We start from the raw sequence: 27,222 nt of genomic DNA on the forward strand, positions 1-27,222 counted from the left end.
ACCGAAAGTCAAGCTTTTCCTGCTAACACCCCTTCACAAGCCCCGCTGCTACTCCGCAAGACAGCGCCGCTCTGACAGAAACCATTGACGAGATTCAAGTTGAAAGGGGCCCTCAAAATCCCATTAGCCCGGCGCCGGTTCTTTAGTGTCGAGTCGCCTTCGTACCACTAAGATTTGTAGCGATTGATCAGCGCGATCGCTGATTTGACCTCTCGGGCCACCGTCAAGCACTGCCTCGGGATTGGTCAGTTTGATTGAAGCGCCGGCGCGCGCTTCGCTGCCTTCGCCGACGATGCGTGGACGCTGCTTCGCAGCCAGATGCAACGTGACCAGCGTTATGCGCTTGCCCAAATCGCTTGTCATTACCGCTTGTGGGAGTTTATTCATGAGTCCGAACAAGTTCGGTGCCGAACAAGTGCTGCTTGCCGGGTTGCTCCAGCAGCTATAGTGGTCAGGAAAAAGTTCAAGTGTTTTCTTTTTCAAAGTACAAAGAAATTTCCGAGAAGTGGCAGCGCGCCATTCCGAGGAATAATTTCGCGCCAATTTCATATACGAAGTTGAGTGCCTTAATTGATTCTGCATTTCATTTTGCTGTGCATTCCATTTTTCTATGTTTTCCGCTTCGGCATGCCGAAAGGAGGTCAGGGAGCGAGCAGCACTCTGCGATTGTGGGTGCAGTCCCTTGGGTTGTAATCATGGGGCTCTAGAATCTCTTCTTGCACTCGTACTTCCACTCTGGAGCTGCGGACGGAGCTGCGGCCTTTATAGCGCTTCGTGTGGCGAGGATTAGGGCTGGCGACGCAGTTAAGAAAAGTTCGTGGGCATTCAAACAAGCCATAAGCGAGCTAGACATCGACAGAAGTGTGGTGTTCAGCTTCCGACGTTGTAAGGCCACGCATGGTGCCATTGTGAAGGCGATTAGCGAAAATCAATGTCCTTGTTCGGAACCGATGTGAGACGTGTCATCAGTCCATAAATCAGTTTATATTTAAAAAGTAGGAAAACGTTTAGTCCGCGCTTTATTAGCTGATGCAACTCTCACATTCAATAGGGAAGCATCTCAATTCAGGAAACCATTGACGAACACCATGGCTCGGGCCCGGTCTACCACGGTCTGCGAGCTCGCCAGGTCAACGCAGCCCAGTAGAGCTTCTCATAGTCTAGACGGGGTAGTTTGGCTTTGGGGGAAGGTTCTGGAATTATTGCCATGTCCAGACTATGTGCAAGCCGTCTAAAGATTTCTCCTCGAGTAATGTCATTTTTCTATAAAGGCAGGAGAAAGTGTTTCAAACTGCCGGGCACGGCTGTATTCCAGCAGTAAATACTAAGACAATTGTGTTCTTATGGATAAGAGTAAAAAAATCCGTTTTTCTAAACTATTGTATTAATGGGGTTGAGTTAAAAAACTGCCAAGGTATAAGAATCTTGGCATTGTAGGATAGGATAGGATAGGAAATACGTTAGTTTCTCTGGGAGGGTAGTAAACTCGCACCTAAGATGGAATGACCATACAGACCCGGTAAATCCTCAGCCTTGCGTAAACTTGGTTTTCTTCGCCATAAACATAGGGGTGCATCTAGCCGCTGCAAACTATTATTCTGCAATACGCTCATGAGACTAAAACTCTATTGGCTGTTAAAAATACCATTTGCTGTTATCGCCGCCGTGAATTGCTGAGTCCTTTTGCGGGCGCAAGTCGGCCATATAAAGAGTTGATTCCAGCGATATTACACCTGTCTCCTCTTTTGGCGTCTATCACATTGTCACCACTACGTTACATCTGATAGAGGTGCTGCCTTCGTGTTCCAGTCCCCCCTTCAAGCGACCACAGCCTTATTCCTGCCGCCGGGGAGGGCCAGCCACTAGGTGACCGAATCAGCCGCCGACTTCAAGGGCTCCAACCCGAACACGGTCTGTAGTCCGACTCCGGAATAAAGCCTCAACGTTGACAATGACCGAGTTTCCAGTACCGTTTGTCTTGCAGCCCCGGCAGCCCCCAATCTTACAAGGACAGCCCACAGAAGATGTGGAAGACTGCCTTGACCAGTTCGAACGCATGACAACATTCAACGCCTGGAACAACGAAGCTGATAGAGTTGCTTTGGAGAAGTAGAGGGAATTTATTGTCTTCCACACACATAGGTACTTGTATATACACACACACGCACTGTAGTACGTACATGGGCACGACAACGAAAGGTGCGATACTAGCAACAATCACTTATTGATGTTATTCCGTGTTTATCAATACCTCGAGAACACAAGCTCAAAAGGAGTTAAAATGAGAAACGTAATGACAGATGATTAAATCTTATATGGCAATACACTTCCTCATGATCCGAGGTGCGTAACAAAGGGGGGGGGAGGGGTTACAATGGCAAAGCTGCCATAACAAGACTGCCGTTCTGAACAATGAAGAAACGGGTGTGCCAGCGCTCCAGAAACCGCGCCTCTCCATCTCTGTCCAGTTGATCGGAGAGATACTTCTACAATAGAAGACGCAGTCGCTGCAGTGCTGGGAACATGGCTCTGGCTGGTTGTCTACGGACTTCAGCAAGGCAACGCCTCTTCCACAACACAAAATATACACAGGCGACTACTAGCCGCGCAAAACATCCGCGTGGTGGCCTGGCGCCAGGGCCACCGTGCATGGAGAACATCCTTCTCATTAAGCGCCACATGACCAGCTCAACTGGGCATTCAAAGAACGCGTGGCTCATGTTTTCCGTGCTGCCGCAGTTTGGGCATTGGTAATTCGGCAGGACATGCCACATGGCCAGGCGTTCTCGCGTGGGTAACACGCCCAATCGCTGGCGCCACTCGAAATCGCGGACCTCGGAAGGCACACGGCTCATCGCCCACCGACGCCACTTGTCGACGGCCGTGCGGAGCTGGTCGTCGTGGTTTGGACGCGATGAGGCCACCATTTCGCTGACTTGCATTGCGGGCACCTCAAAAATATTGAGGTCAGGCAGGTCGCTGTCGACCGCTGTCTTAAAGACTGCTACCGTTTGGTAGAACCTGTGAGGCCTTTCGGCCTGTGGGCCCAGGTGCCGGTTTGCAGTAAAGGTCTGGCGAGCTGTGCTCAGCCAGTACTGTAACAGGGAGCGCCCCGGGTACAGCGGATCATTGAGCAGCGTGGCGACCAGTTTCGACTCGAGCACTCGGCCCACCGTGTTGGCGCAAGGCAGCTCGATGCCGCCCCTTTCTTGCGGTAGGTGAAGGAAACGGCGCGCGACAAGCGCTGTCCCGCCATCCCAGACAAACACCTCAGCCAGGGAGGCTAGGCGGCCTGCCGTTCGACGCGGAATCACCGCAACGCGTGAGACGTAGAGCGCGTTGGCGTACGCCTTAGTCTTTACGACCCCGACTTTTGTCTGTACCGAAAGTGCAAAGTGGGCGCCCTCCGACATCGCACGTGTGGCACGCGCAACCACATCCTGTCACGTTAGCGTTGATACGCCGGATCGCTTCGGAAAAGACGCCCAGCACACGGACCGCGTCGACAAATGGAAAACAAACTAGGAGAGGGCCCGCGCGTTCAACTGCGCTCCAGACAAATTGGAATATGTGTCAAAAACATCAAGAAAGGCGCCGAAGCTGCGGCAATCGCGTAAGAAAAGGGACAGATTGTCAGCGTAAGTTGATGCCACGACCGTTTCTTGCCCCGTCACCGGAAAGCCCCGGATGTGCCGATCACAAGCAACTCTCTTTAAGAACGAATCCGATGACAGGACAAAACGTGCAGGCGACAAGGGGCAACCCTGGCGAACTGCCCTTGTTACGGCGAAAGGAGGAGCTACTGACCCGTTCAGAACAAGTGCACTACTTAGATTGCTATACAAAACTCGTATCCTGTCGATAAATACCGGAGGCAGGCCGAAGCAGCGGATGACAGCAAACATGTAGCCGTGCTCGATTCTGTCAAATGCCTTCGACTGATCTAAGGATCCCGTCTACTGCCTTCTCTTTTGCATAAGCGAACACGTCTCGTGTCAGCGTGAGTGACGCAAAGACGGAACGACCTGAAGCTTCAATTGATTGATACTCGCTGACAGGAAATGGTAGGACGGGGCGTAGGCATCTGACTAAAAGGGAGGCGACCAACTTGTAATCTGTGTTAAGTAGAGTAATCGGCCGCCACGCCTCCGCTTCCGATAACGTCGCAGCGTGCTTCGGCACAAGTACGATCCGGCTTGAAGAAAAGGATGCTGGCTTTTTACCTTCTTCGAGGAAAATGTTCACAAGGCGCGTTAGATGTCTTCCAATGACATCAAAGAAAGTGCACTAGAACCCCGTAACCAATCCATCTGGTCCGGGCGGCGAAGCTTGGCGCATACTTCGCAACGCGCTTACAATTTCCTCACCCGTTGGAGGGGCACACAGCGTCTCAATCAACTCATCCGGTGAGTGGGGTAATGTTGCGCAGAAGTCTGCAGTCACTCTATGAAATCCTTCGCGCTCGCAGAGGCCTTCTGACGCGAAGATCGCTTTGAAGTAGCCTCGAAAACCGCGTTCAATATCTGCAGGTTCCATGAACGTTGTCCCGTCTTACATGCACACTTCCTCGATGCGAGCAGGTCTGTCATTTTTGTGCCGACAGCTGCGCGCCTACATTCAGTCGTCCGTATCGTAAGCATTAAAAAGACAAAGATCATGACGTCTTGCCCCATGAAGTCCTGGAGCATCAAATGACAAGTGGAAGCTGTGACAAATTTCTCTTGGGCTCCATGTTTACCCCGGAAAGAGACTGCAGCCACGAAATTAGGAGACGCCTGCTTCTGGGAAAGAGAGCCATGGCTAGAATTGACCGCCGAGTAAAGAGCAGAGACAACACTGCCGACCAAGATCCGTATAACTTGTGCTATGATCTTTCCAGTTTTGATGTATGGATGCGAGAGTTAGACTGTGAAGAAGGCTGACCGCCGAAGAATAGATGCATTTGAATTGTGGTGCTGGCGGAGAATCTTGAGAGTTCCTTAGACGGCCAGAAGATCAAATTGGTTGATAATGTCGACCATAAACCCTGCCTGCTCATTGTAGGGTCAAATTCTAAAGTTAAAGCTCAGCTACTTTGGTCATCTGATGAGAATAGAGGAGTCGCTGGAGAGATTTGATGTTGGGAAAGGTTGAGGGTCACCGGAGAAGGGGTAAGCAGCGAACGCGATGGTTAGATGGCATCCTCGAGGAGCTGCCGATGAAGTTATGTGATGTTAAGAAGATAGTGAGAGACGGGAATGCGTGGCGTGATATGGTCCATAGGGTCACGAAGAGTCGAACACGACTGAACGACTGAACTGACTGATCGTAAGCATGCAGACGCATGTCCGCAGCGATCCGCGAGGCTCGCGATCCCCCTTCTGGAATCAAGCTTCCCAGGTACTCACGCATCGCGAACGTCAACTCGTCAGCGTTTCCAACGATTCTCATGCGGAGCAGCACGTCGTTCAATTCTGTTGCGGGCCCGCCTTTGCTTACCTGCGCGGACCAAAATATCGCGCCATTCAAGCTTCTACGAATCTCACACCTCCAGACTGAAATCTACAATCTTACCAGCTGAGCTGATCAAGTCTAGGCAGATGTCGCGGACACTGACGAGATCGTGGAGCACGGAAAAATCCATGCGCCAAGTTCCAGACGAGTCCGGACGAAGCGACGCACTCCTCAACGACACAACCACCAAGCGGTGGTCGCTGAGGTGCCCGACACCAACAAGTGGAGTAACCACTTCGCAGAATACTAGCGTGGGAGTCGAGATACACGCGGTCAATGCGACTCCCGCTCCGGCTTCGTGCCCTTGTGATCACGAAAGCGCCCCCGTTTAGAGCGACCCACGCATCGGATAGCTGGAGCGGTCGTGCAAGGTTCCGAAACTCCTTCGCATTATAGCAGGACGTACCCTGCCTTGGTCCGCGAATGTCACGTGTTGAGTCTGTCTATTACGCAAATAAAATCATGTAGGAGCATAGGCTCCAAAACCTACGACGCAGCTGAACGGAAGAAAAACTGAACGAAAACAAAATAAGGATCATTCCATTGCGTGTACAAAACCTAACATTCCTTCTATTTGCTTCAATATCATGTTAGAAAACTCTTAAAACCTTATCAAATTATTTTGAGATTTAACTTACTTTGTCTAGCTGCGTCAATAACAACGCCATCTGCTATTTTCAAGTCAAATGTATTTCTTACGCCAAGTATAATTGTTTTCCCAGAATTTCTCGAAATAGGTATCTAGCCACCATGGAGTAGGGTCTGGCTCCCAAAAGCGGAGGATGGGCAGGTAAATATGCCAATAATTGCGTCACAGGAAAGGAAATGTGCTATAACTGTTTGATTGATTGACTAATTTATAGAAAGGGAAAGGCGCGGCAACTGCCTCCCTGGTTTTCTGTGGACACCTCAACCGTGCCTTAAGGGAAGGGGGAAGGTGGGAGTGAAAGTGGAAAGCGTGAAAGAGGAACCGTAGTGGAGGGCTACGCAGTAATTTCGACCACTTGGGGATCTTTAATGTGCCATGACATCGCACAGCACACGGACGCCCTTTCGTTTCGCCTCCATCGAAACGCAACCGCTAAGGTCGGGTTCGAACCCGGGTGCTCCGGCACAGTAGTCGGGCGTCTAACCACTGCACCACCCCGCGGGGCGCCCTATTTGTCAAGTCTTGTGGTCACCTGAACAGCATGCTCTCTAAAGGAAGGGAGGGAGATGGAAGTCAAAGTACATAGAAAATAAGGTGCTAAAGCGGAAGCAAGGAAGTGAATAATATTAATTGGTTCACAGGAAGGAAAAGGCGCAGTATTTGTCACACTTGTTTCTATGAACACCTAAACTGCGCCGAAATTATTGAGAGGAAGGTGGGAGTAAACGTGGAGAGAAAGAAGAGTCGTAGTGGAGGGCTGTGGAGTAATTTCGACCACCTAGAATGAGTGATTGATTTTATAGGAAGAGAAAAGCATGGTACTGTCTCACTTGTTTTCTGTGGACACCTCAACCGCGCCGTAAGGGAAGGGGTGAAGGTTGGAGTGAAAGTGGAAAGAGTGAAAGAGGAGCCATAGTGAAGGGCTACGGAGTAATTTCGACTACCTGGGGTCTTTAACCTGCGCTGACATCGCACAGCACACGGACGCCTCTTCGTTTCGCCGTTTCGCCTCCATTGAAACGCAGCCGCCGAGGTCGGGTTCGAACCCGGGTACTCCTCTACAGTAGTCGGGCGTCTTACCACTGCACCACCCCGGCGGAATCGTGCGCGGACACAGGGGAGCTGGGCGAGGGCGGCTGTTCCTGGCCCTACGGGGCTGGGACGGTAGGTCAGCGCAGCAAGCGGCGGGGCTAGCCAACCGCCGAATTTTTATCTGTTGTAGGCCGTCATTGCACCCGCGTCTGCTTCGGTGGTGGACGACGGCTGTTGTTGCTGCGCGCGTCTTTCTCTATCTCTTCTTTTTCTCCCTTCTCTATTTTCTCGTCTGTCCGCACGAGGCAGCGGAGCTGGTTCATCTACAGTAGCAGGCCCGTGCATTTTCTATTCCTTCTTCCTACAGCCACAACAACAGACATGGTGTGGAGGGGTGCCTATTCCTGGCCTTATGGGATTGGGACAATAGGTCAATTCTGCTTGCGGCGGGGGCTAGCCAGCCACCGAATTTTATCTGTTGTAGGCGTCATTGCACCCGTTACCGCTAGGTGGTGGACGACGACTGTTACGGTGCGCTCTTCCTCTCCCTTTTCTCGCTTTCTTCTCTACTTTTTTCTCTCTTCCCCTAAGGCGCCGCGGTTGAGTTGTCCACAAAAAAAGACAAGTAGACAGTTACCGCGGCTTTCCCTTCTAGAAATCAATCAATCAGTTTTTCTATTCTGCCCGCATGAGGCAGCGGTGGTAGTGGTGAAAACGTTTATTGACTATTGAGCCTTATTAATGCGAGAGGGTTACTTCGCTATGTTCAGAGATTTCTCTCCGCAGACCGCGTCCCCAAAATCATGTCCGCAGCAGTTGCGGGTAATTGAGCAGCGGTAGAGGTTAATGAGTGACGTCCGCCTATTGATGCTGACGTAACGTTTATGCAGAAAAAATAATTAGGGCAATAAGTAAATTATGCATTTAATTACAGGCAAAAAAATGTGAATGTCCGCAGCAGTTGTAAGTCATTGAGATGTGGTAGAGGTTCGTGAGTGGTGTCAGTCGATAGAGGGTGACGTAATAGTGTGTCCGAAATTTTCATTAGGCCAATAAGGTGATTAAGTAATTATTTCGAGGCAACATACGCAAAATTGTGTCTGCAGCAGTTTTGAATTATTTAGAAGTCGTAGAGGTTAATGAGTGCTGCCAATCGATACAGGGTGATGTAATGTGTGCGAAAAAATAATTAGGCCAATAGGTTATTAGGTAATATTTTAGAGGCAAAAATTGAAAAACTAAAGGCGAAAGTGGTCTCATTAAAGAACGGCTTGGCGCCACATTTGAATGTATCAAAATCTAAATGTTAATTAAATAAGTCAATTAGGGCGAGGCCAACGATGTGACGTCTCGCAACCGGAAGTAGAGCCGAAAAAGAAAATAGGAAGGGATTGGGGCGACATTTGAAAATACCAAAGACTAAAACGTAGGTAATTAAGGCAGTAAATTAGGGTAAGTCAAGGATGTGAAATCACGTAACCGGAAGCAGAGAAAAAAAAGAGCATTTAAAGGCATTGGCGCGCAATTTGAAAGCGCCGAAGTCTAAAATGAGTAAACAAGAAGTGAATCAGGCTGACGTCAAGGATGTGGCATCACGCAACCGGTAGTAGAGCCTAAAAAGGGGCATAGGAAGAAATTGGTGCACAATTTTAAATTACCAAAGACTAGAATGAATAAACAAGAAGTGAAAATATGTGATGTAGAGAATGTGACGTCCTGCAACGGGAAGTAGAGCCGAAAAAGGGCATGGGAAGGGATTGGCGCACAATTTAAAATTACCAAAGACTAAAATCGGTAAACAAGAAGTGAAATAAGCATCTAGAAGGAACCAGAAGGAACCAAAAGCAGCCTCTGTGCTTTTGCATTGTACTCCAATGCAGAATCTGCAGTGCTCTTTAATTTTTTATCAGTAGTGAAGGGTCGGCTCGATATCGCGTAGGATGGCCGGGAGCTTGTGGCGCTCAGTGACACTTAGAGCCCACCCCACCAGCTCCTTTTGTTCAGCTAGGTCCGAGGTGGACTCCGCGTTCTCCTATCGCTCTATGTCTGTTAGTCGCCAATTGTGGGGTGGCTCGAGATCAGAGCACATGTAGAGGATATGATGAAAGTCTTTTGGGTGCCCCGCAGAGGGTGCATATAGGAAAGAAAAAGCCGGGGTGGATATGGGCAAGGTGTGCTGGAGATATGAAGGTACGGGCCTGGAGCTGGTGCCAGGTCACCTACTAGAGTTTACATAGTGATTGGTGTGGGGGCGGATACTGGAGTCGTTGCTTCCTGTAGTGGGGAGTAATGTCGTTATATGTATCAGGCGTTCACGTGCACTGCCTGGGTCTGTAGCTAGCAATGCTCTGTTGACGTGGGCTCGTGTTGTGTTGTGGGCAGCTTCATTCCCACGGTTGCCGCATGAGCAGGTATCTGTAGGAGTTCAACTGATCTGGTCAGTGGATGAGTGAAATCGAGAATACTGAAAGCAGGTGTGTGAACCCTGCCCAGTGCGACATTGCGGATTGCAGTTTTTGAGTCACTAAAGATTAGTGTGGCAGTGGTTGAGGAGATTGCCAAGGCAATTACAGCTTCTTCTGCCCCTAACAAGGATACAGCTTTATTCAAACCAGAAAGTACAGGGTGAAGTGTGTTGGAACCCACGCTCAAGGCATAGGCTTGATGAGTAGCATATCTGCGTGGTACTGTTTGCGCAGCGCCGCGGCTCTGGCTTCTCGCCGAGCTAGGTGATGGACCGGCTGGACGTTTTTTGAGAGTGTAAGGATTCTTAAAAGAGATTTAATATCTCCTGGGGTGAGTCCATAGCCCTGAGGGAGCTTATAGGGTTGAGGCCTAGGGACGAGAGAATATGCCTCCCCGTTGTGGTGGATGATATGCGTTCAACTTGTGCTGTGCGAGTGGCTTCGCTAAGCTCATCTAGGGTATTGTAAATCCCCATAAGGAGCAGACGGACATTCGACGTGTGTCTGGGGAGAATTATGGCCGTTGTATTGACTTGACTGATTAGTGAGCTTACTTTTTCTTCCTGCACCTTGGGAATAAACAAGTATGGAAGGCAGCACACCACTCGACTCACCCCGAACGCTTGTATAAGATGGCGGAGGTCGCGCTCCCGCATTCCCCGGTGACGGTTCGCAATTCGTCTAATCAGTCTCATGATCTTGTGGACTGTGTTCGTGAGCCTAGTAATAGTGGCAGTATTCTTGCCGTTGTTCTGATAAATGATGCCTAGTATACGCACCTTATCAACCTCGGGACCTTTTTGGTCATGAATGTTGACTCGAATATTGAGAGGTTGACCCACATCTCTGCGGCACCTTGAAGGGTGCAAGAGCAACATTTCGGATTTACTAGGCAAGCAGGCGAGGCCCACCACCGTAGCATGCGCAGCGACGATGTGTGCCCAGCCTGGAGACTTTCCTCCATTTGACCGACATTACCCATTGATGTCGAACGAATAATGTCATCCGCGTAGTATTAGTGGGAGAGGTGAGGGATAACTGTCAGGGTTTTTGCATTAGAAATGAGCGTAATCTTGAAAAGAAGTGGACAGAGGACTGAGCCCTGAGGTATACCTCTGCTACCTAGTTGTAAGGTTGGTGAAGAGAGGGAACCGAATTTTAGTTCTGCCGTTCGGTTGCGAAGGAAGGCCGCTACGTAGGAGTGCGTCCTTCCTCCTACTGAGATATTCGAGAGAGAGTCCATTATGGCCGAATAGTAAACATTGTCAAACGTCTTGTTGAGGTCCAAGGCCAAGATGGGCCTGGTGCGTTTAGCATTCCTGGGGTGTAGAATCTCTTCTGAGAGCTGTAACATAACGTCTTGGGTGGAGAGATGGCTACAGAATCCAATCATAGAGTAGAGGAATAGGTCTTGCATGTGTTCCTGCAAGCAGGCCAGAACCACATGTTCAAGAACTTTTCCTAAACAAGATGTTAAAGATATGGATCGGAGATTTATGAGATCCAAAGGTTTTCCTGTTTTAGGGATGAAAGAGATTTTCGCTTGTGTCCATTGCACTGGGAGAATTCTATTTTGCCAGTACTTGTTGAAAAGAAAGGTAATGGCATGTATGGAGTTATGAAGGTTCCCCAGCATTTTGTTAGTGATTTTGTCGGCCCCAGGTGCTGATGTCATTCTGAGCTTGTGCATGGCTGCCCGTACTTCCCATGGCGAAATGTGCTTCGTCCAATTTAGGGTTCCGGTTGCCGTGGTAGTTAGGTAGTAGTGTGCGAGTAGTGGTAGTTAGGTATTGTTCTTTTAAGGTTTCGAGAACGGCGTCATCTTGTAGTGATAGTTTTTGGAGGACTCGGCAAACATTTTTCTGCTGGTTATTCTTGGTGTAATCTGGATCTAGCCGATAGCGGAGAAATGTCCACGCATATTTCAAACCTAGATTTCCGCTCAAGCGGTCGCATAGCTGACCCCACTGCTTACGTGCCAACTGTCCTACATAGGCTTCAATTTCTTTTGCTAGTGTTGCGATGCGAATCCTGAGTGTTCTGCTATGTTTGTTCGCTAACTATTGTTTTTGCAAGCTGGCGTGGGCCTCCCACATGTGAAGGACTCGACTCTCTGCAATGTGGATATGTAGAGTGCGTGGGATGGTGGAGGTGGCTAATACCACATCCTGGGAGAGGCAATGAGTCCATTTATCGAGATCGTCAATGGTTTTGGGAGCTGAATTTTGAATCTGGCGGAATTTATCCCAGTTTAATATTGATATGGGCTGCCGAGTATCTCGAGCCAGTGAACTCAGCTGAATTTATGTGTTTGCGAAGTAACGGTCACTCCCGAAGTGTTTGCATGCGTTGGTCCAGCGACTGTGTGGTAGTCTTGTAGTCAAAGGGAGGTCTGGACTGGTGTTAGTTTGGACACTGTTGCCAATTCTTTTTGGGTGGTCTAGATAATTGATTAGGGGAAAACCCTTATTCTGGATGAATGTGCAAAGTGCAGTGCCCTTTTTACAGTTCTTGTAACCGCAACTTGTGTGGTTTAAATTGATGTCGCCGAGCACTATTAAAGAGTGTCTGCCACTAGTAGAAAGGGCCTTTCGGAGGGCTGATAATAGAGGGGCTGCAGGGCGTTTGGGCGGGCTGTATATATTTAGAGCAGAACGACTGCTGCCTGTGCGAGTTTTAATTCCAGGTGGTGGTGCGTAGCCGTTAGGCAACGGAGGTGGCTCAGCAACAGAGCCAGTAGCAGGCCCGTGCATTTTCGCTTCCATCTTCCCACAGCCAAAACAACAACAACAACGCAGACATTGCACAGCACACAGCAGCCAGACGCTCGACTACTGTGTCGGAGCACACGGGTTCGAACCCAGCCACCGCAGCTGGGTACCCGGGTACTCCAGCACAGTAGTCGGTCATCTCAACCACTGCACTATCCCGGCGAGGTTCGCACACCTGGGAATTTTTAACTTGCACTGATATTTCACAGCACATGGACGCCTATTCATTACTCCTCCATCGAAATGCAGCCACTGGCACTCGGGATCAAACTCGGCACTCCGGCACAGTAGTCAGTCATCTCAACCACTGCACTATCTCGGCGAGTTTCGCACACCTGGAAATTTTTAACTTGCACTGATATTTCACAGCACATGGACGCCTATCCGTTACTCCTCCATCGAAATGCAGCCACCGGCACTCGGGATCAAACTCGGCACTCCCGAACAGTAGTCGGTCATCTCAACCACTGCACTATCCTGGCGGGGTTCGCACACCTGGGAATTTTTAACTTGCACTGATATTTCACAGCACATGGACGCCTATCCGCTACTCCTCCATCAAAATGCAGCCACCGGCACTCGGGATCAAACTCAGCACTCCGGCACAGTAGTCGGTCATCTCAACCACTGCACTATCGCGGCGAGTTCCGCACACCTGGGAATTTTTAACTTGCACTGATATTTCACAGCACATGGACGCCTATCCGTTACTCCTCCATCAAAATGCAGCCACCGGCACTCGGGATCAAACTCGGCACTCCCGAACAGTAGTCGGTCATCTCAACCACTGCACTATCCCGGCGAGGTTCGCACACCTGGTAATTTTTAACTTGCACTGATATTTCACAGCACGTGGACGCCTATCCGTTACTCCTCCATCAAAATGCAGCCACCGGCACTCGGGATCAAACTCGGCACTCCGGCACAATAGTCGGTCATCTCAACTACTGCACTATCCCGGCCAGTTCCGCACAACTGCGAATTTTTAACTTGCACTGATATTTCACAGCACATGGACGCCTATCCGTTACTCCTCCATCGAGATGCAGCCACCGGCACTCGGCATGAAACTCGGCACTCCGGCACAGTAGTCGGTCATCTCAACCACTCCGCCACCCCGGCGGGGTTCGCACACCTGTGAATTTTTAACTTGCACTGATATTTCACAGCACATGGACGCCTATACGTTACTCCTCCATCGAAATGCAGCCACTGGCACTCGGGATCAAACTCGGCACTCCGGCACAGTAGTCGGTCATCTCAACCACTCCGCCACCCCGGCGGGGTTCGCACACCTGGGAATTTTTAACTTGCACTGATATTTCACAGCACATGGACGCATATCTGTTTCTCCTCCATCGAAATGCAGCCACCGGCACTCGGGTTCAAACTTGGCACTCCGGCACAGTAGTCGGTCATTCCATCCACTGCACTATCCCGGCGAGGTTCGCACACCTGGGAATTTTTAACTTGCACTGATATTTCACAGCACATGGACGCCTATCCGTTACTCCTCCATCGAAATGCAGCCACCGGCACTCGGGATCAAACTCGGCATTCCGGCACAGTAGTCGGTCATCTCAATCACTGCACTATCCCGGCAAGTTCCTCACACCTGGGAATTATTAACTTGCACTGATATTTCACAACACATGGACGCCTATCCGTTTCTCCTCCATCGAAATGCAGCCACCCACACTCGGGATCAAACTCGGCACTCCGGCACAGTAGTCGGTCATCTCAACTACTGCGCCACCCCGGCGGGGTTCGCCCACCTGAGAATTTTTAATTTCGACTGATATTGCAAAGCACATGGACGCCTATCCGTTTCTCCTCCATCGAAATGAAGCCACCGGCACTCGGGATCAAACTCGGCACTCCGGCACAGTAGTCGGTCATCTCAACCACTGCACTATCCCGGCGAGTTCCGCACACCTGGGAATTTTTAACTTGCACTGATATTTCACAGCACATGGATGCCTATCCGCCTCGATCGAAAAGCTGCCGCCGAGGCCGAAATTCGATCCCGCGCTCTTGGGAACAGTAATCGAGCGCCCTAACCACTGCGCCACCCCGGCGACCTCGTCATTGCGCGAATAGCCCATCACCTTCCAATTCTTTCTTAGGCTTGTCTGCTGTGCGAACTCGAAACAAAAAAATTACAGTGGTTTAGCTCCGGTTAAACCTAGTTGAGTCGCGAAAGCAACACCGGCATAGCTACGTTTATAATTTGCTTGTGGTCAAACAGTATTATTCTCATTCCCTCTATAATAACAGTCACTAGCCAGGAAACCACCTCGAGGTGGGATGAGTTTACCTTCTCTGCTCTTCTGCGCCGCTAAACAGCGTCCGGGCTCTCTTTCTATGCTTGGAAAATCCAAGATGGCTTAATAACGTTCGATGGTCCGATGTTGCCAAAATTTGTAATATACTATGGAGGTGAACTACCATTCTACCAGCGCCTCCCCATGAGGTAAGTGTGCTACATCTACTTCCAGCAACAATGCCACTCCCACGTCTGCCCCACACCGGATATTGTGGTGTGGAGCTCAAAATCCGAGCAAAGACCACGTGTGCGCGCTCAAGTGCCAGATATGCGGTGAAGCACATCGCACCGGATCCAGAGAGTGCCAGGACAGACTGAAAGCAGCAAGGCCAAAGTCCAGCGGGGAAAGAAAGACGGCGCAGTGACCAATGCGGGCGCCCACGCAAGCGTTGGTTCAGCTCAGAGGGCAGAACTTTGATGAACCGATCAAAGTCCGATTCCTTCCTATGTCTGTCGCCGGTTGGTTCACAGGACGGCAACAAACAAAAAAAAGAAGAAAAAGATGCGTCCCCAGAAAGGTGGCAACAAGGTAAGCTCGGTAGAAAACAGTAGTAAGACAAACAATACAAGCAACACAAACAACAACAATTTCCGTGTCAAAAAAGGTGAAGACGCGAGCAGCGATACGTCAGACGCGAGCTGGAATGACTCAAACAAAATGAGATCGAACGCAAGGTCGAGAAACTAACAAAAACACTACTGGCAACACAGCGGGAGGTATACATCACTAGAGCCCTTCCAAAACAGCCACAGTTCAGCACAGTTCAGTCGTTAAGTCATGTCCGACTCTTCGTGACCCTATGGACCATGTCACGCCACGCTTTCCGGTCTCTCACTATCTTCCTAACATCACATAACTTCATCTGCAGTGCCTCGAGGATGCCATCTAACCATCGCGTTCGCTGCCTACCCCTTCGCAGGCGACCCTCAACCTTTCCCAACATCGAATCTTTCTCCAGCGACCCCTCTCTTCTCATCAGATGACCAAAGTAGCTGAGCTTTAACTTTAGAATTTGACCCTCCAATGAGCAGTCACGGTTTATGGTCGACAATAACGACTGATTTGACCTTCTGACAGTCCAGGAACTCTCAAGAGTCTTCGCCAGCACCACAATTCAAACGCGACAATTCTTCGGCAGTCAGCCTTTTTCACAGTCCTACTCTCGCATCCATACTTCACAACTGGAAAGATCATAGCACGAGTTATACGGATCTTGGTTGGCAGACTAATGTCTCTGCTCTTTACTAGGCGGTCAAGGCTAACCATTGCTCTCTTTCCCAGAAGCAGGCGTCTCCTAATTTCATGGCTGCAGTCTCCCTCCGAGGTAATCTTGGAGCCCAAGAACAGAAATTCTGTCACAGCTTCCACTTCTTGTCCATTGATGTTCCAGGACTTGATAGGTCAAGTCGCCATGATCTTTGCCTTTTAATGTTCAGTTTAAGCCCAAACTTCTCACTCTCTTCTTGTACGCGCATCAGAAGTTCCTTGAGTTCCACTTCACTTTCTTCCATTAAAGTGGTATCACCCGCATATATAAGGTTGTTGATACGTTTTCCAGCAATCTTCACTCCAGCTGAAGACTCGTCCAGATCGGCCTTCCTCATGATGCACTCTGCATATAGGTTAAATAGGCAGGGCGACAGTATGCAGTCTTGCCTCCCTGCTTTCTCGATCGGAAACCAATAAGTAAGACCATGCCCAGTTCTGACTGTGGCCACTTGGCCTTCATACAGGTTCCTGATGAGACAGATGAGGTGAATTGGAACTCCCATCTCTTGGAGAGCTTGCCACAATCTGCTGTGATCTACGCAGTCAAACGCTTTCGCATAATCAATAAAGCAGAAGTAGATGCGTTTCTGGAACTCTCTTGCTTTTTCCATGATCCAGCGAAGGTTGGCAATTTCGTCTCTAGTTCCTCTGCCCTTGCGAAACCCAGTTTGCACATCCGGAAGCTCCCGATCCACATACTGCTGCAGCCTACCTTGGAGGATTTTAAACATCACCTTGCTAGCATGCGATATAAGCGCGATCGTGCGGTGGTTGGAACAATCTTTGGCACTGCCTTTCTTTGGAACGGGGATGGAAACTGACCTCCTCCAATCCAGTGGCCACTGCAGGATTGTCCAAATCTTCTCACATAATGTATGCAGAATGTTAACAGCGTCATGGTTGAGGTTTTGAAGCAACTCAGCTGGAATGCCATCAATTCCGCTAGCTTTGTTCTTAGCAAGGCTGGCTAAGGCTCATTCAACTTCACTCTTCAGGATGCCCGGCTCGAGATCAGTAGCACAACCGTCTTATGTTGGATTTGCACATTCGGGTCGTTCTTGTACAGTTCTTCTGTGTATCCCTGCCACCTCTTCTTTATCTCTGAGGCTTCAGTGAGATCCTTGCCTCGTTTGTCCTTTACCACGCCCAGCTTAGCACAGAAGCACAGCCACAAGCATCCAACAATAGAGAACTGGAAACAGGAGTGCAACAGATGATGCAGCAGATGATGCAGGATATGATGCAGCAAATCCAATCTCATATGTAACAGATGCAAGCACAATTTCCGGGGCAGGTCTCCTAAATCAAAAGTGCTTTTCGAAAGCAAAACATAACGAAAACATTAGAAAAAATTGTGCAACCGTCCAGCTTTAACGGCATTCACTGTCGAACAAGGAAACAGCAGTAACACGTAAACATGACCAAGGCGCGTCAGCAAGAACAAGAATGCTTATAAATTTGGCAGTGGAACTGCACAGGCTACCGCAAAAACTAGGGCGTCATTAAGCATAATATAAACACAGCGCTTACAGCCTCCGATGTTATTGCGCTCCAAGAGACTAGAACGAAGCCCTCCTTACAGGGGTACAATGTTTACGAGAGTGAAAACGGAGGTAAAGCAGCCGTTCTAGTCAGCAAAGCCATCACCGTTATCAGGCACGATACCGTCGCCGACACAGACAGCGACCACTCGCATGTCGAAATCATTGTTTGCATTCCATGTTTGCATTCCGAAAAAGCGAAAGGGCGGGAGCACATTCGTTCTAAACGTGTACAGCCCGCCAAGACAAAGAAAAGAAAAATTCTTCGAACTCTTCCACGGAGCGCACAAGCTGGCCACAAAAAATGAACTCATATTCGTAGGCGATTTCAACACCATGGACATGAGTTAGGGACACCGTAATCCGGATATCAAGAGAAGAACATTAGCAGAGGTAGCCAAATATTTTTGCTGTAGTCTAAACATAGATTCCGCGACCCCCATGAGAATTAGTAATAGTGCGATCACGGACACATGCCCGGGCCTCACGTTCGTAAAGAAAAGCAGAGTTACGTTGGGAAAATATGATGGAACACCTAGGCAGCGGTCACTTTATCCTCCGGACGCAAATAGCATCGAACAAGATAAGACACCCAATCCTACCAGCAAAACTCACAGACAGGAATGAGTATCGCGGGGATTACAAAAAATCTGAAGGCGGCATCCAAGCACTGGAAGTATGGCGCAGCATAATGACAGAAACGCGAGACAAATGCACGAAAATGTAAGGCGAACAACAACATCACCCGATGTAGACGGGCATCTTCTGCGACTACGGGAAGCCGGACGCAGTCTCATCAAAAGATGGCGGAAGGAAAACCACAGCAGGAAACTAAAACTAAAGATGGCAGAAGTTAAGGCAAAAGCTGAAGAATACACAGCATACCCGCGAGACAAAATTTGGACAATTCAGCGACTCGCTTAAGGAAAACTTGAGAACTGCCAGAACCTGCCATCTTCTATGAGCACTAATCGATCAGACCAAAATCAAATCCGAAAACAATAAAAGCATCCACAGATTCATCCACTCCTTCGACGGTTCGGACACCGAGATTTTGGAGAAGGCACGAAAAACATGTTTCGATGATCACACCCCTCACAATACCAAGGAACCTATCGCGGAGCCAAAAGCGCCCAATAGCTGTACAAGAAGGCTACGCGACCATAATAAATACGACCAGAAACACGGCAGCAGGAGTGGACAGAATCGACAACGCTCTGATCCGCAACCTGACTGACGACTTCATACAAGAGCTCGTAAGCTTTCTAAACATTCACTGGGAGGTGAAGACGGTTCCCGAAGACGAAACGCACCGAAGCAATTATGATCCCTAAACCTGGCCAAAAGCTCCAAATTGAAAATCTCAGGCCATTTTGCTCATGTTGTGCCTTGGCAAGATTTACGAGCGGGTGGTGCTGCTCAGACTGCAAAATTATATAGAAGATAATGACCGTATACCCCATACCACGTTCGGCTTCAGTGCAAAACTCTCGACTCAGGATGGGCTGCTTCAAATACAAGACGTGCTCCGCAACACACCCCGAACGGGTGAAAAAGTCATATTGGCAGTCGGCATCAAGGGAGCATTTGATAATGTCAGTCACGACGCGATCCTTACAGGCCTAGACTACCTGGACTGCGGACGCAGAATCCACAGGTACGGCAAAGCCTTCCTGTCAGATAGAAGAAAATAACAGGAAGCGGCCTCCTGTGAGAGAAATATCTCCGAGAAATATCACCGAGCAATTGGAAATGCTTGGAGTGTGGGGAGGCAAACAAAACCGGACCGTCCCAACCAGTGAGGACCTGAAACTCAACATCTACCTGGAAGGAATGCCCATCCCAGAAAAGACAACAATAAGAATATTAGGTATGTGGGTTCAATCCAACGAACGCAGTTCTCGACCTTTCACCCAGTTCAAAAGCAACAACGCTACAAAAAACACGCATGATCAGCCGCAGCATCACCAACAGCCATGCAATAAGAGGACAAACTAAAAATACTCAGAAACCTGGTAGTGGGGCCAACTATGTTAAGCCTACCACACTAGTGCATCAACAAGAGCGAAATACAACAAACGGATGCCCTGCTACGCAAAGCGTATAAGACAGCGCTCCGACTACCGCGCAACACGGAGACAGAAAACCTCATGGCATTTGGATTGCAAAGCACCTTCGAAGAGCTACGCGAGGTGCAGCTTGAGTCATAAAATTACAGGCTGCTGCATACGATTGGAAGTGTGCTCTTACAGAGACTCGGATACCGCGAGCAGATGCGAGAAATAGCGAGGACGGAAGCGATCCCCGACGAACTACGCAAGTCCCTCAAGGTAGCTCCAATCCCAAAAAACATGGACCCCAACCTCCATCGAGGCAGAAGAGAAGCAAGGGCCGACTTCATTCAGAAAACATACGCTCCTCAAAGCGCGACCGTGTATGCAGACGCGTCCTAGAGAGGAGGACACAGCAAAATTGCAGTGGCTATGGCGGTCTTTACGCAAAGTGACCAGCGCCTCTATGCGACACTGCTCGGTAGCAGAGGCCGGGGAAGTATCTGCAGCTCTATCGTTGGCGGAGGGCTATAGAACCGGGCGGTCGCTAACGATACTCACGGACTTTCAAGCAGCCTGTCGAAATTACATGAATGGCAGTGTCAGCAGCACACATATCACTCGAGACGACCCAGCTCTCCCGTAGCCGCGGCGGCCCGAGAAAGCGTGCTTACGGCACTGGAATCACGCGAACAGCACATTCCTTCGGTCTGTCTGTTGCCTCCACCTCCATTACGACCGCGCGGAAACTTCGCACTTTTCTAACTCCGCGTGAGTTATGCTCTCCCATCGAACTTCACTTCAGAGAAGAACCACGGGGACTCGACGCCTCGGGGAGAAAGCATTCGGAGCCGAGACGATACGAAGCACAGACCCGCACGGAGGCGCACCACATCCAGCCAGGCGACTCTGCAGATCAACCAAATCTCTTTATAAGTATTAATAAACAACCAATGCACAGCACGTGTCCTTATCAATAACCAGCGGCATTATATCGAATTTATTGTGCTCTCCACGTTCTTTCATCTCATGATCTTGAAGTAGGATTTCTTATCGTCGGTAGGATTTCTTATCCGCCCTCATCTCTTGCCGTGAGCGCCTTATTCATCTTGCGGACCCCGATATATTACCAACTTCTGATTGTTCACACCACACGTGTTCGCATTAATTGATTTCGTTCTGCCCTCAGGATGCGAGCAGCTGATCATCGTGGCATCGGACTACCCTCTCGACGTTGAGGCCTTCGTTATGCCCGCTTCTCAGTGGACCTCCGACGGCCTAGCTCTTGCCTTGGACCTCACCTCCTTCACCCGTGGTTGCGATGTGGTTGCAGCCCTGAATACAACTCTCCAGCCGTTCTTACTGCCCAGAGGCGCCACAGCTGGATTTACTTTTGACGGCGATTCCCTTCCCCTCAACACGCTTTCCAGTGCACCACCGCCTGCTGCCAAGCCTCTATTTCCGACAACCTCTGCGCTCGCAGCCGCCATCAGCCCTGACCTCACATCCAAGTAGTCCACAGCTCTGATATGCGTCCTCTTGCGGCACCGAGAATCTTTTGATGTGTGCGCCTTAGCGTTAGCGAAGACATCCGTTACCTCTCATCGCATAGAGACCGACGGCTCTGCTACTGTTCGACGACGGCCGTATCGCGTTTCGGCATCAGAACGCAAAGTCATTGAGGAGCAAGTTGCTGACATACTTGCTCGAAATGTTATCCGGCCATCCACGAGCTCTTGGTCCTCACCTGTGGTTCTCGTTCCAAAAAAAGATGGCTCAGTCCGCTTCTGCGTAGATTACCCAGCACTTAACAAGATCACGCCCAAGGATGTTTACCCTTTGCCTCGTATTGATGACGCATTAGACTTTCTCTAAGGCGCTGAGTATTTCTGCAGTCTCGGCCTTCGCTCTGGATACTGGCAAATCCCTACGCACGATGAAGACAAGGACAAGACTGCCTTTTCCACCCCCGACGGTCTCTACGAATTAACGTGATGCCTTTCAGACTCTGCAATGCGCCGGCCACCTTAGAGCGCATGATTGATACCGTGCTTCGCGGCATGAAATGGAAAACATGCCTATGTTATCTCGACGACATCATTGTCTTCTCGTCAAACTTCGCTCAGCACTTACAGCATCTCACTGAAGTCCTCACGTCCCTTGCCCAGGCGGGGCTTCAGCTGAATTTCAAGAAATGCCGCTTTGCCAGTAAGACCATCAAAGTACTCGGCCATGTCGTCAGTAAGGCAGGAATCCAGTCTGATCCCGAAAAAACTGCGGCTGTCGTTAATTTTTCTCGGCCCCAACATCAGAAAGATCTTCGCAGTTTCCTAGCCTTAGCCTTCTGCTTCCGCCGTTTTATTCAGAACTTTGCAATCCCGCTACACAAGCTCGTGTCTTCCCAAGTGCTTTACACCTGGTCCGCTGAATCTGAAGATGTCTTAAAAGCTCTCAAGCAGGCACTCACTCCCACTTCTGTGCTTCGCCATTTTGAAGACGCGCCCACCAAACTTCACACAGACACCAGTGGCCACTGTATTGGCGCGGTTCTCTTGCAACGCAACGCAGTGTCTGAATAGCAAGTCGTCGCATACGACAGTCGTACGCTTACTGCAGATGAGCGTAACTATTCTATAACCTAGCAAGAGTGCATCACATTTGTTTGGTGCGACACCTGGAGTAATACGAAGCGACACCTGGCGACACGAAGCTACACCTGGAGTAATATCTTTAGCACAACAAAGGGCCTGTAAGAGGCGGCAAAGGTCTTGTTTGCACATGACGTTGTGGCGATTTGCAATACGGCGTATGAGGTGTATGGTTTGGTGTACAATGTTATCGAGTGGAGTCATGAGGGCAGTGGACTTGCCATTGGAGTGAAGAGTCCAAGAATGTGGAGGGTGGACTCGAAAGGAAATCGTGTGTCGTTAAGGTAGACAGTGACGGGCGAAGGCGATAGTCGGGCCTCGTCTCGAGGCAGAAAAAGCAAGAGCACTGATATGACCGGGCAGCACACTAATCTGATATCCCGTGCATCACACTTCACGGCATCTACACCCGCCTGGAGAGTTTCCTCCATATCACCAAGATGTGCTGTGGTCACCCAGAGGGAGATATCTTCGGCGTAGAATGCTAGTGACAGGGATGGGATACTGCCCAGAGCATGTTCGGTAGAGTGTGATGTTGAAAAGACCAAAGTAAAAAACAGAACATTGAGGGGTACAATGTTACCAAGGTAGACGGGGAAGCAAGTGGGTGGTATGGGATTTTGTGTTGGGAGTGGACATGGAAAGCTGTGATGTAACAAAGGACACGGGCTTCAGCATGGAGAGATGAGAGAGCGTCCATAATGGCGGTGCTGTGTACATTGTCAAATGGTTTACTGATGTCCAGCACAAATACAGCTCGAGTGCGCTTGTGGCGGGAGGAATGCAGCACACATTCAAATAAATGGAGCATGATATCCTCTGTTGACTAATGTGGCGAATATGAGCGTGTAGTGCGGATACGTCATGCTCACCCAGGTAGGTTTAGAGCCGGGACAGGATGAAATGCTTGAACAGCTTGCCGAGACAGGAGGTAAGAGAGATGAGGCGGAGGTATTCCAGGGTAATAGGTTTGCCGGGTTTGGGGATGAAACACGTATATGTGTCCAGGAGGAGGGAAGATTGTAGATTTCCAGTGTGCATTTGTGTTGCCAGGTGTTAAATCGCCATCTACCGGCGTTCCAAGTAACGTCAGCACACGAGCATGGCCACGCAATGCTTGCGGCAGTAGGTGCCATTACCTGTGGCAAACTACAGGTTGGCGTTCAGAGCATCAGGCAGGCTGCAGCTTGCCATGCTGAACCCCAGGGAGCAAAAGGGGAAAATCCTGCAGTCTATACCCCAGTTTAAAAACCCAATCTGTGCCGAAATGGAGGAATTTATCTTGTCTGCCTCCCCACCGAGGCACTGCAGTGCTTAAGAAGCCTGACTACTCTGTTGTTGTGGCTGTAGGAAGAATGAAAAGGCACGGGCCTGCTACCCGCTCTTTAGCTGAGCCACCTTCGGTAACTCGTGCAACAGAAGAGACAATACAGAAGAAAGAAAAGGAGAGGTGGTGGTACAAACTTTATTCATTGAAGGCCAAAAAATTAAAAAAAGTAAAATTATGTTGCCGCCGTTCCGTGGGTGGCCTTCCGGCTGCTGGTCGTGGCCTCCAGGTCACGCCTGGCGGCGACTTCCGCTGCCCAGGTCGTAAGCCGCTGTTGAATATGCGGCTCCGAGCTGGCCAAAGCAGCCTCCCACAGCTGCGGGCTGTTTATTTGCCAGGAGACGGGGGGAAAGTGCGCCGGACAAGAGTAAAGAATGTGAGCATAGTCTGCTCGGGGAGAGCTGCAAAGCGTGCATTGGGGCGAGAAGGCACCAGGGTGAATAAGGGCAAGGCGTGCAGGGGAGAGGAAAGTGTGGGCCTGTAAATGGCGCCACGTATTCTGTTCGATTTTAGATAGGGACTTGTGAGGGGGAGGGAGGGATAATCGGGAGTTGCGGTAGTGGAGGGTGATGTCATGGAAGGTGAGGAGGGAGTCACGCGTGTCCATCCCGGGGTGGAGGGGGCCAGCTCGGTCGGTCATTTCGCGAGCGATAGAATTTGCCGCCTCATTTCCAGGGTGCCCCGCGTGAGCCGGAACCCAAAATAGTTGGATAGATCGGGAAGGGGGGGAGGAGTGCTTAAGGATATTGAGCGCAGAGGAAGAGATTCTACCCTTTGCAAAGTTGCGGACTGCGAAGACACACGCCGCAACAGCCGTCGTCCACCATCGAAGCGGTGGCGGGTGCAATACCTGCCTACAAAAGATAAATATTTGGTGGCAGGCTAGCCACCGCCCCAAGCGATGTTGACTTATGCGGCAAATCCAATCTCAAATGCAATAGATGCAAGCACAATTTCAGGGGCAGATCTCAGAAATCAAAAGTGCTTTTCGAAAACAAAGACATAACGAAAACATTAGGGAAAGAGCGTACAACCGTCCAGCGTTAACGGCGTTCGCTGTCGAACAAGGCAACAGCACTAACACGTAAACATGACCAAGACGCGTCAGATGCGGAGGATAAAGTGATCGCTACCTAGGTTTTCCATCATGTTTTCCCACTGTGACTCCTTGCTCTTCCTTACGAACATGAGGTCGGGGCAAGTGTCCGTGCTCACACCATTACCGATTCTCGTGGGGGTCGCGGGATCTGTGATTAGCTTACAGACAAAATATTCGGCTACGTCCGCTAATGTTCTTCCCTTGATATCTTGTTTCCGGTATCTCCAACTCGTGTCCATGGCGTTGAAATCTCCCACGATAATGAGTGCATTTTCTTTGGCCAGCTTGTGCGCTCCGTGGAAGAGTTCGAAGAATTTGGCTTTTCTTTGTCTTGGCGGGCTGTACACGAAACCCGAGTGCGGAGCAATGGGAGACTCTGCTGTCCAGCGACCGCTGCGAAGACCAGCAAGGTCTGGTACAGCGAGCCCAACGGGCGGCAGCAGCCAGCGGAGCCCTGGACTGAGGGCAACCGACCATTGTGAAAAAGTGGACGAAGTCGACGGAGAAGACTCTTGTGGATACAACAAGCAGACATCTCTGAAGACGTCCAAAAACCGCCAAATAATATAGGGCTAAATAAAGTTTTCCTCCTAGTCCTTACCAGTCCCAGCCCCGTAGGGCCGGGAACAGCTACCCCCTGTCCCGCCCTGACTACTGTGGCAGAGCGCCCGGGTTCGATCCCGACCGTTGGCGGCTGCGTTTCGATGGAGGTGAAACAAAGTGGCGTCCATGTGCTGTGCGATGTCAGCGTTGTTGTTGTTGTGGCTATTGGAAGAAGGAAGAAGAGATTGATTGATTGATTTATAGGAAGGAAAAGGAGCGGTAACAGCCTCACTTGTTTTCGGTGGACACCTCAACCGCGCCGTAAGGGAAGAGAGGAAGGTGGGAGTGAAAGCACAAAGAGGGAAAGAGGAGCCGTAGTGGAGGGCTAGGGAATAATTACGACCACCTGGGGATCGTCAACATGCGCTGACGTCGCACAGCACACGGATGCCTCTTCTTTTCATCTCCATCGAGACGCAGCCGCAGAGGTCGCGTTCGAACGCGGGTACTCCGGCACAGTAGTCGGGCGTCTTACCACTGCACCAACCAGGCGGGGCGAACAGGAGAGAAAATAGAGAACAAAGAAAAAGAAGTGGGTAGAGAAAGACGCGCGCCGCAACAACAGCCGTCATCCACCACCGAAGCAGTGGCGGATGCAATGACGGCGGACAACAGATAAAGTATGTTGGCAGGCTAGCCCCCGCCACAAGCGGCGGTGACCTACCTGTCCCAGATCCATCAGGGCCACGATCAGCACCTTTAAACACCTCCCCCTCCCATGTCAGCGCATGGTAATGATCCCTAGGTGGTAGAAATTACTCTGCAGCCTTCTACTACGACTCCCCTTTCTCTCTTTCCACTTTCACTCCAACATTCCTCCTTTTACTTACGGTGCGCCCCGCCGGGGTGGTGCAGTGGTAAGACGCCCGACTACTGTGCCGGAGTACCCGGGTTCGAACCCGACCTCGGCGGCTGCGTTTCGATGGAGGCGAAACGAAGAGGCGTCCGTGTGCTGTGCGATGTCAGCGCACGGTAAAGATCCCCAGGTGGTCGAAATTACTCCGTAGCCCTCCACTACGGCTCCTCTTTCTCTCTTTCCACTTTCACTCCCACCTTCCTCCCTTCCCTTACGGCGCGGTTGCTGTGTCCACAGAAAACAAGTGACAGTTACCGCGCCTTTTCCTTCCTATAAATAAATCAATATAATCAGTATACTTACGGTGCGGTTTAGGTGTCCACAGAGCATTTGTGACAGATACTGCTCCTTTACCGTCCTGTGAGCCCCGGCGGGGTGGTGCAGTGGTAAGGCGCCCGACTACTGTGCCGGAGTACCCGGGCTCGAACCCGACCTCGGCGGTTGCATTTCGATGGAGGCGAAACGAAGAGGTGTCCGTGTGCTGTGCGATGTCAGCGCACGTTAAAGATCCCCAGGTGGCCGAATTTACTCCGTAGCCCTCCACAACGGCTCCTCTTTCTCACTTTCCACTTTACATCCAGTCTTCCTCCCTTCCCTTGCGGAACAGTTCAGGTGTCCACAAAAACACGTGTGACAGATACTGCGCCTTTCCCTTCCTGCGAACCAATAATTATTATTATTATTACACCGTCCTGTGAACCAACGAAACACCTATGTCAGTGCACATTAGATACCCAGGTGGGTGGTCGAAGGTACTTCGCTGCCCCCCACTACGACCCCTCTTTTTCTCTATCCACTTTCACTCGCATCTTCCTCCCTTCCCTATGGCGCGTCTCAGGTATCCACAAAACAAATGTGACAGACACTGCGCCTTTCTTTCCTGTGAACAAATTATTTATTTATATATTTCCCTGCCCATAATCCCCTTCTGGCCGGCAAATTCAACCCCCGCGGGATCTAGAATACTTGAACATATCTGCTAAAAGAAAGACGGAAGCAAAATAGTCATGCTTTCAGTGAGAAATGAATTTGAAAGAAAAACAGCGGATGGAGTCATTTTTGATGCAGCTAGGCGGCCTAAGTTAGACCCA

The sequence above is a fragment of the Amblyomma maculatum genome, chromosome 10 (assembly GCF_055883805.1).
Source record: "Amblyomma maculatum isolate TAMU_Amacu chromosome 10, ASM5588380v1, whole genome shotgun sequence".
Classification (NCBI taxonomy): Eukaryota; Metazoa; Arthropoda; class Arachnida; order Ixodida; family Ixodidae; genus Amblyomma; species Amblyomma maculatum.